The sequence below is a fragment of the Pteropus alecto genome, unplaced genomic scaffold, assembly GCF_000325575.1.
Source record: "Pteropus alecto unplaced genomic scaffold, ASM32557v1 scaffold68, whole genome shotgun sequence".
In the NCBI taxonomy this organism is placed as follows: domain Eukaryota; kingdom Metazoa; phylum Chordata; class Mammalia; order Chiroptera; family Pteropodidae; genus Pteropus; species Pteropus alecto.
Window position 1 is genome coordinate 4,247,894 of NW_006441386.1, and position 6,117 is coordinate 4,254,010.

The window sequence follows — 6,117 nt, forward strand, 5'->3', positions numbered from 1 at the left end:
CAGGAATCTTGGAGTGTCATCTCCAGAATTCTGCCTATAGCAGCTGCCTTCTTTATAAATGACTGTATCCTTCCTGTCACAAGCAGTCAGACCAGGAATTGTCATCTGACCCAAAGCTGAGCCAATTTATTTATTTCCTGAGATATTTGAAAGTACCTCATTCTGCTTTGGGAAATTGGGGGAAGTTTCTTTTATAAGCAATGGGGAGTTTTAGTAAAGATTTTAAGCAGGAGAGTGACATTGTCGTATCTAAGTTTTAAGAAGCAGTGTAGAAAATGAAATGTAAGAATCTAGAGTATAGAGAGAGTTGAGGGATCAGTTAGGATGTGACAGAGGCTGACCAGGGCACTTGGAAGAGCTGAGTAGAGGGAACAGAGTCAAAGTTTGGAGGATAGGAATAAAAGGATTATGCCTGAGAGATGAGAAAAGGAAAGGCGGGCAGGTAGGGATGGTTCAAGAAAGTCTCAGGTCTCTGATATAGGAATTTGGATCGAGAGTAATACTATTATCTAAGACCAGAACACACAGCGGAATGTATTTGTGGAGAGAATGAGTTCTCTGTAGGACCTATAAGGGGGTGTTTTTAGTGGGTGAGTGAAAATGGGAGTCTGAAACTTAGTAGAAAGAAATCTGGAGGTGTTGTTTGGGGCTCCTTATAAACTAGAGGAGGGCTGAGATCTTGGTGATGGATGACCTTAGTGGTGGGGGAGGGGTTTAGAGCAGAGGTCTCTTAAGATCTTAGGACACCAGGATGATCTCTGCATGCTCAAAGTGAGCAGGGTAGAGAGGAAGAAAGGAATCAAAAAAGCAGATGGCAAGAAGACACATCTCCCTTAGGCTTGAAAATAGTCACTTAATGTACTTTGCATTGAGTAGCCTCTGGTACCTCCTCTCTCCTACAGACACATAGGTGCTTTCTTTTTATTGTTTTTTAATTGTGGTAAAGTACACATAACATAAAATTTACCATCTTAGCCATTAGAAACATTCCATTCAGTGGTATTTAGTACATTCACATCGCTGTACAACTATTACCACCATTTGTCTTCAGAGTTCTTTACATCTCGTGAAACTGAAACTCTCTACCCATTGAGTAGTAACTCCCCATTCCCCTCTCTCCAGCCCCTGACATCCATCATTCCACTTTCTATGGATTTGAATACACTAGATGTCTCATACATGTGGAATCATACAGTATTTGTCTTTCTGTGAGTGGCTTATTTTACTTACCAAAATTTCCTCAAGTTTCATTCATGTTGTATCATGTGTCTGTCAGAATTTCCTTTTTTTTAAAAAGGCTGAGTAATATTCCATTGTATGGGTAGACTACATTTTGCTTATACATTCTTCTGTCAATGGATGTCTGAATTGCTTCCACCTTTGGCTATTGTGAATTATGTTGCTACAGACAAGGGTGTAAAAATATCTCTTTGAGATCCTGCTTTCAATTCTTTTGGAAATATATCCAGAAGCAAGATTGCTGGATCATATAATAGTTTATTTTTAAGTTTTCGAGGGCCCACCATACTGTTTTCTACAGTAGCTGTACCATTTTGCATTCCCACCAAGAGTGTGTAAGTGTTCCATTTTCTCCGCATCCTCGCCAACTTTTACCTTCTGTTTGTTTGTTTATTTTTTGATAGTAGCCATCCTAATTGGTGTGAGGTTGTCCATAGATGCTTTTTTTTTTTTTAAATGCCTACAGCACCTGGTATTCCTAAGTGGTCTCCCATCTAAGTACTAACCAGGCCCGACCCTGCTTAGCTTCCGAGATCAGACGAGATCGGGCCCGCTCAGGGTGGGTTGGCCATAGTCCATAGATGCTTTTTGGCTGAACATTAGTTTGTATTATTTTGTATGGTCAAGTACGATATGTCCTGGGGCAGCAAGAAGGCCACTGGACATTTCCTAGGGCATCTTAGAGACCCCAGACTCAAGGGTGCTAATGAATGCGTTTGATCACAGTGGAAAGAAGAGAGGCATTAGTGAGTGTTCTTAGAAGCCCTTGAATATGAGACTTAGGTCAACACTTGCTTGATAATCCTGTATATAGCTTTACCTTAAAAACTTTCTTTTTCTTCATTCATAAGCTTAGGAGGCAGGATAGAAAGGGCATAAACCCAAAATGGAGGATTCAGAATAAATACAAACACTGATCAGCTAGGCATAGGGCACATTGTTTCCTTTGCTAAGTTCATTCCCACATGGACAATTGCTATACCTAGAAAAAATCTACTTCTCACATGGCTCTGAAGTGAATGCAGACGGCTCAGTGGAGGTTTTTTTATAGAGTAACAAGGTGTTTGATAATTCAGGTTCCATTCCATGTGTTATCTATCTGCTTAACTTTTATTCTGCATTTATAGCATTTTCAAAAATACATTTCCTGAATCATCCACCTTCACTGTCAGTAAAAGACTATAAGGTTATTTAAAATTTCAGGCTATAGGTTGTCTCACTTGTCCCAGATACCATTTTTGATGGAGAATAATTGCTCACTACTTTGAGTAGAATGGAGAGGTAGGAATGGTTCAATAACACTTTCCAGTTCTTTTAAGAAATACTTTAAAAAGAAAAGCAAAAATTCCCTCATCCGGATGTTTAACTATAGAAACAAGGGTAGCCCTGGTACAGAAATGCAATTAATTGCTGAGTTCGTCTATTCATGTATTCTCTCCCTCATTTATTCAGAATGCCAGTATAATCAGCAACACCATTCTGCTTTATCAACTTTCCAGCTGCTGACAAAGGGTAGGCTTGTTAAAAACCATTGATATCCCAGAGAGATGGTCTAAGAAGCACTAAGACCTAATTTTTTGATAATTTTTTGATACTCTACTCCAGCATCAAGTGGGACCCCAGCAATCTGTACACTTGGCCTTTATTCCTCTGGAAGCATGCAGAGATGCCTGCAACTTAACATTAAGATGTTGGCTTTCGCTGGGGGAACAAAATAACTGGCCAGAAGAAGAACATTGCTGTACTTTTTTGGTAAAACAATGTTCTCAGTTTGGACACCTTATTTTGTGATGAATTATTTCAGCAGGCTCCTAATTGGTCACTGGGCCTTGATTCTTGTGTACTTCTTCCTCCACCTACTTTCCGCACTGCGTATTCATTCTAATCATTCTAAAATGCATATTTCATCACGTTGCTGCTCATGATTACAATGTGTCAGCAGCTCTCCCTTGGTTACAGGATAAATTTTAGGCTCTGCTCCATATCCTATAAGACCATCCATGGCCTGTCCTGGCCTACTGTGTCCCCTCACACTCTGGGCTCTGGTCAGATCAGCAGTGTCCCTGCATTTCCCCATACATGCTCTGTCCTCCCTCCCTCGTTGCCTCTAGCCTGCTGTTCCCTCTGCTTCCCTCCTGCTTTGCCTCCTATTCTGCTTCGAAGGTGGACTGACTGCAGAAATTGTCCCCACTCCCCATGTTCCCAATTCCCCCCAATCTGGATTATATATATGCTACTCTTGTGTGCTCTTGTAAACCTCCACCCATCTCTTGCCCTTGGCATTTATCACACACTTATCTATTTATGCACTTTCATCTGGGCTGTGAGTATGAAGCAGGGCAGTTAACTATGCATCTTTGTGTTCCCTGTGTCTGGGACAGCCAGGCATTTAGGAGACTTGCAATAAATGTTGAACAAAGAAGTCCCAAACCTTCCTATGTGCCATGAATATATGCCTCCTTATTCCTTTGCTAGCATCACCCTATGAAGAAAGTGTTGTTTGTCTCTGTTGGGGATCAAAGATCAAAAAGATTCCGACACTCACAATGGCAATCACAGATTCCTGCTCCTGCTGCAGTCTCAGAAGTGGTGTGCTGCTCAGGGAGAGTGAGGAATGGACAGTTTCCTGGTGGGCCTTTGTCAGCATTCCCTTTAGGATATTACCTTTCCCTTCCTGAAGGTGTGGTCAATCCAGTAGTCTCTGGAGCTCCTTCTTCCAGGTTCAATGCACCTCATCCCTGGTGGAGACAAGGTAGGTACCTGATCTAAGCTCAGCTAATTAGAAAATCTATCCTGAGACTTTCAATCATTGAAATGAAGGAAGGGAGAAAGAAACAGAGTTTACTCCGTCCAGCTGGCCCTGGAGCTGATGGGAGGGCAGGAGGGGAGAAATCAGATGCATAATTTCTAGTTTGCCTGTTTGTAACAGAAAACCCCCAATTAAGCTGATGGTTTACATAAAATAAAAGTATATTTATCTCTCATATAAAAGAAGTCCCAGAGTAAGCAGCCCATGAATGATAAAGCCATTAAAGAAGTTGTTAGAGATGCAGAATCCTTCCACTCTTGTTCCTAGGCTATGAGCCTGTCTCACGATCCAAGATGGGTGCTAGAGCACCAGTGCTCATATAAGCATTCCAGGTGACAGGATGGCGGAAGCAGAAGGACAGAAGGAATGCCTCCTCTTTTGAAAGTCATGTCCTGGGGATTGCACACCACTTTTATTTGTCTATTGGCCAAAACTTAGTCATGTCCACATGTAGCTCTAAGAGAGATTGTGGAATGGACTCTTTTAAGTGGATGGTGATATTGCTAGTGGCAAATCATAATTGTGTTACTAAGAAGATGGTGATATATGCTAGGAGTTAACTAGTAGCTTCTCTACCCTATTTGTTGTTTTGAGAGGGGTCGGGAGTGGAAGAATTGTTTCAAGGTAAGTTTGAAGTATTGATGCTGATATACTTGGCTAGTGACTGAGCTGAGCAACAATGGTGGCAGCCACAGAAGTAGCATACACCTTTGAGGGAATAGTAAATAACAAGCTCTACACTAGGCCTTTATGTGTGTACAGTAACAACAACTCTGTTATCATCCTTATTATACAAATGATGAAGCTTGTCCATGATCACACAGTGCTCGAGCTGGGTCTGAAGCCAGACCTGACCTGAAAACTCACATTCCTTCCCCTTCCATGCGTTGGTGCCCAGCCCGCAAAATCACTTTGTTAGTGCAATGCTCAGAAGTGCTGCTTAACTGGAGACCATCAGGCAGAGGCCTTGTATAGGGTGGAGGTCAGTGGTAGGTCCCTAGTCCTGATGGGTAGGACAGGCTACTCCATGATCACTTTCTTGTGAGAAGTGTGATATCCTCATTTCATTTCTGGGATTATGATAAAATAAGATGTACCTTTTCTCTGAGAATCATTTTTTTTGACTGTCTGCTTCAACTTTCAAAATGGTGACTAATATCCCGTGAACTTGTGGTGCCCAGTTTGAGACACTCAGGAATCACTGTTGAATAGGCAATAGTTCAGTTATTTAACATGATCACAAATCTAGTACTTTCCCACTGACAGGAGTAAAGTTACTCTAGGGAAAAACTGTGCATGAAAAGTCATATGAAAATAAATCAAGGCGGGCATATACACGTGTTCCCAGCTGAGAAAAAAATGACCAGTTCAAAGTGATACTGGATGAGTATGTGTGAATGTGCTTATGTAGGAGGATCTCAGACAGTATAGAATAAAAATCTTGTGGGTAGAACTTACTGAGTTAATGCAATTTGGAAATGTACTGACTCAAGCTGGTTGGAATTGATACTAATAATTAAAGGGACCCAGAAGCTGAAAACAAGGTCATGGCTTAGATTTGCCAAGCCAGGCAGAATGCATTGAAAATCCATATGACAAGAAAGGCACGTGATAAGGATGAAATGATTCTGATATTGGCAGGTTTCCATTTCTCAACCTAAGTTATCCAGCTGAGAGCCTTGTGGGCGCCACACAGTGACCGCTGACAAAATAAATGTATTGATAGAATGATTGGCCAGTTCCCTGCTGAATGACAGAGGGATGCCGGCAAGATTAGAGGTCTATGGCCAATTATCTGAACTGTTCATCATCCAAGCTAGTCATCATTTTCACCATTGAACTAAGCTTTCTTCTATTGCAGCATTTAAGGAGAGGTTCGTTGAGAACTGAATACAAATCTCCAGTCCATCAATTTTTACAGTGTTAAGATAAAGTTACGGTAATGACCTCTGATAATAGCATCCTATAATATAGACGTATTGTATGCGAGGTGTGGGATCCAGAGGACTGAGCTGGTAGGAATGTCTTTGTAGGATTTCAAGGAGGACAGGGAAGAGTGCCATGACCAA

The 6,117-nt window shown here is 41.4% G+C and overlaps 1 pseudogene; it reads right to left on the reverse strand.

Moving 5' to 3' along the window:
* Window positions 1-1,696: 1,696 nt before the first annotated feature.
* On the reverse strand, window positions 1,697-1,815 carry LOC112485305 (annotated as a pseudogene).
* Window positions 1,816-6,117: the final 4,302 nt, after the last annotated feature.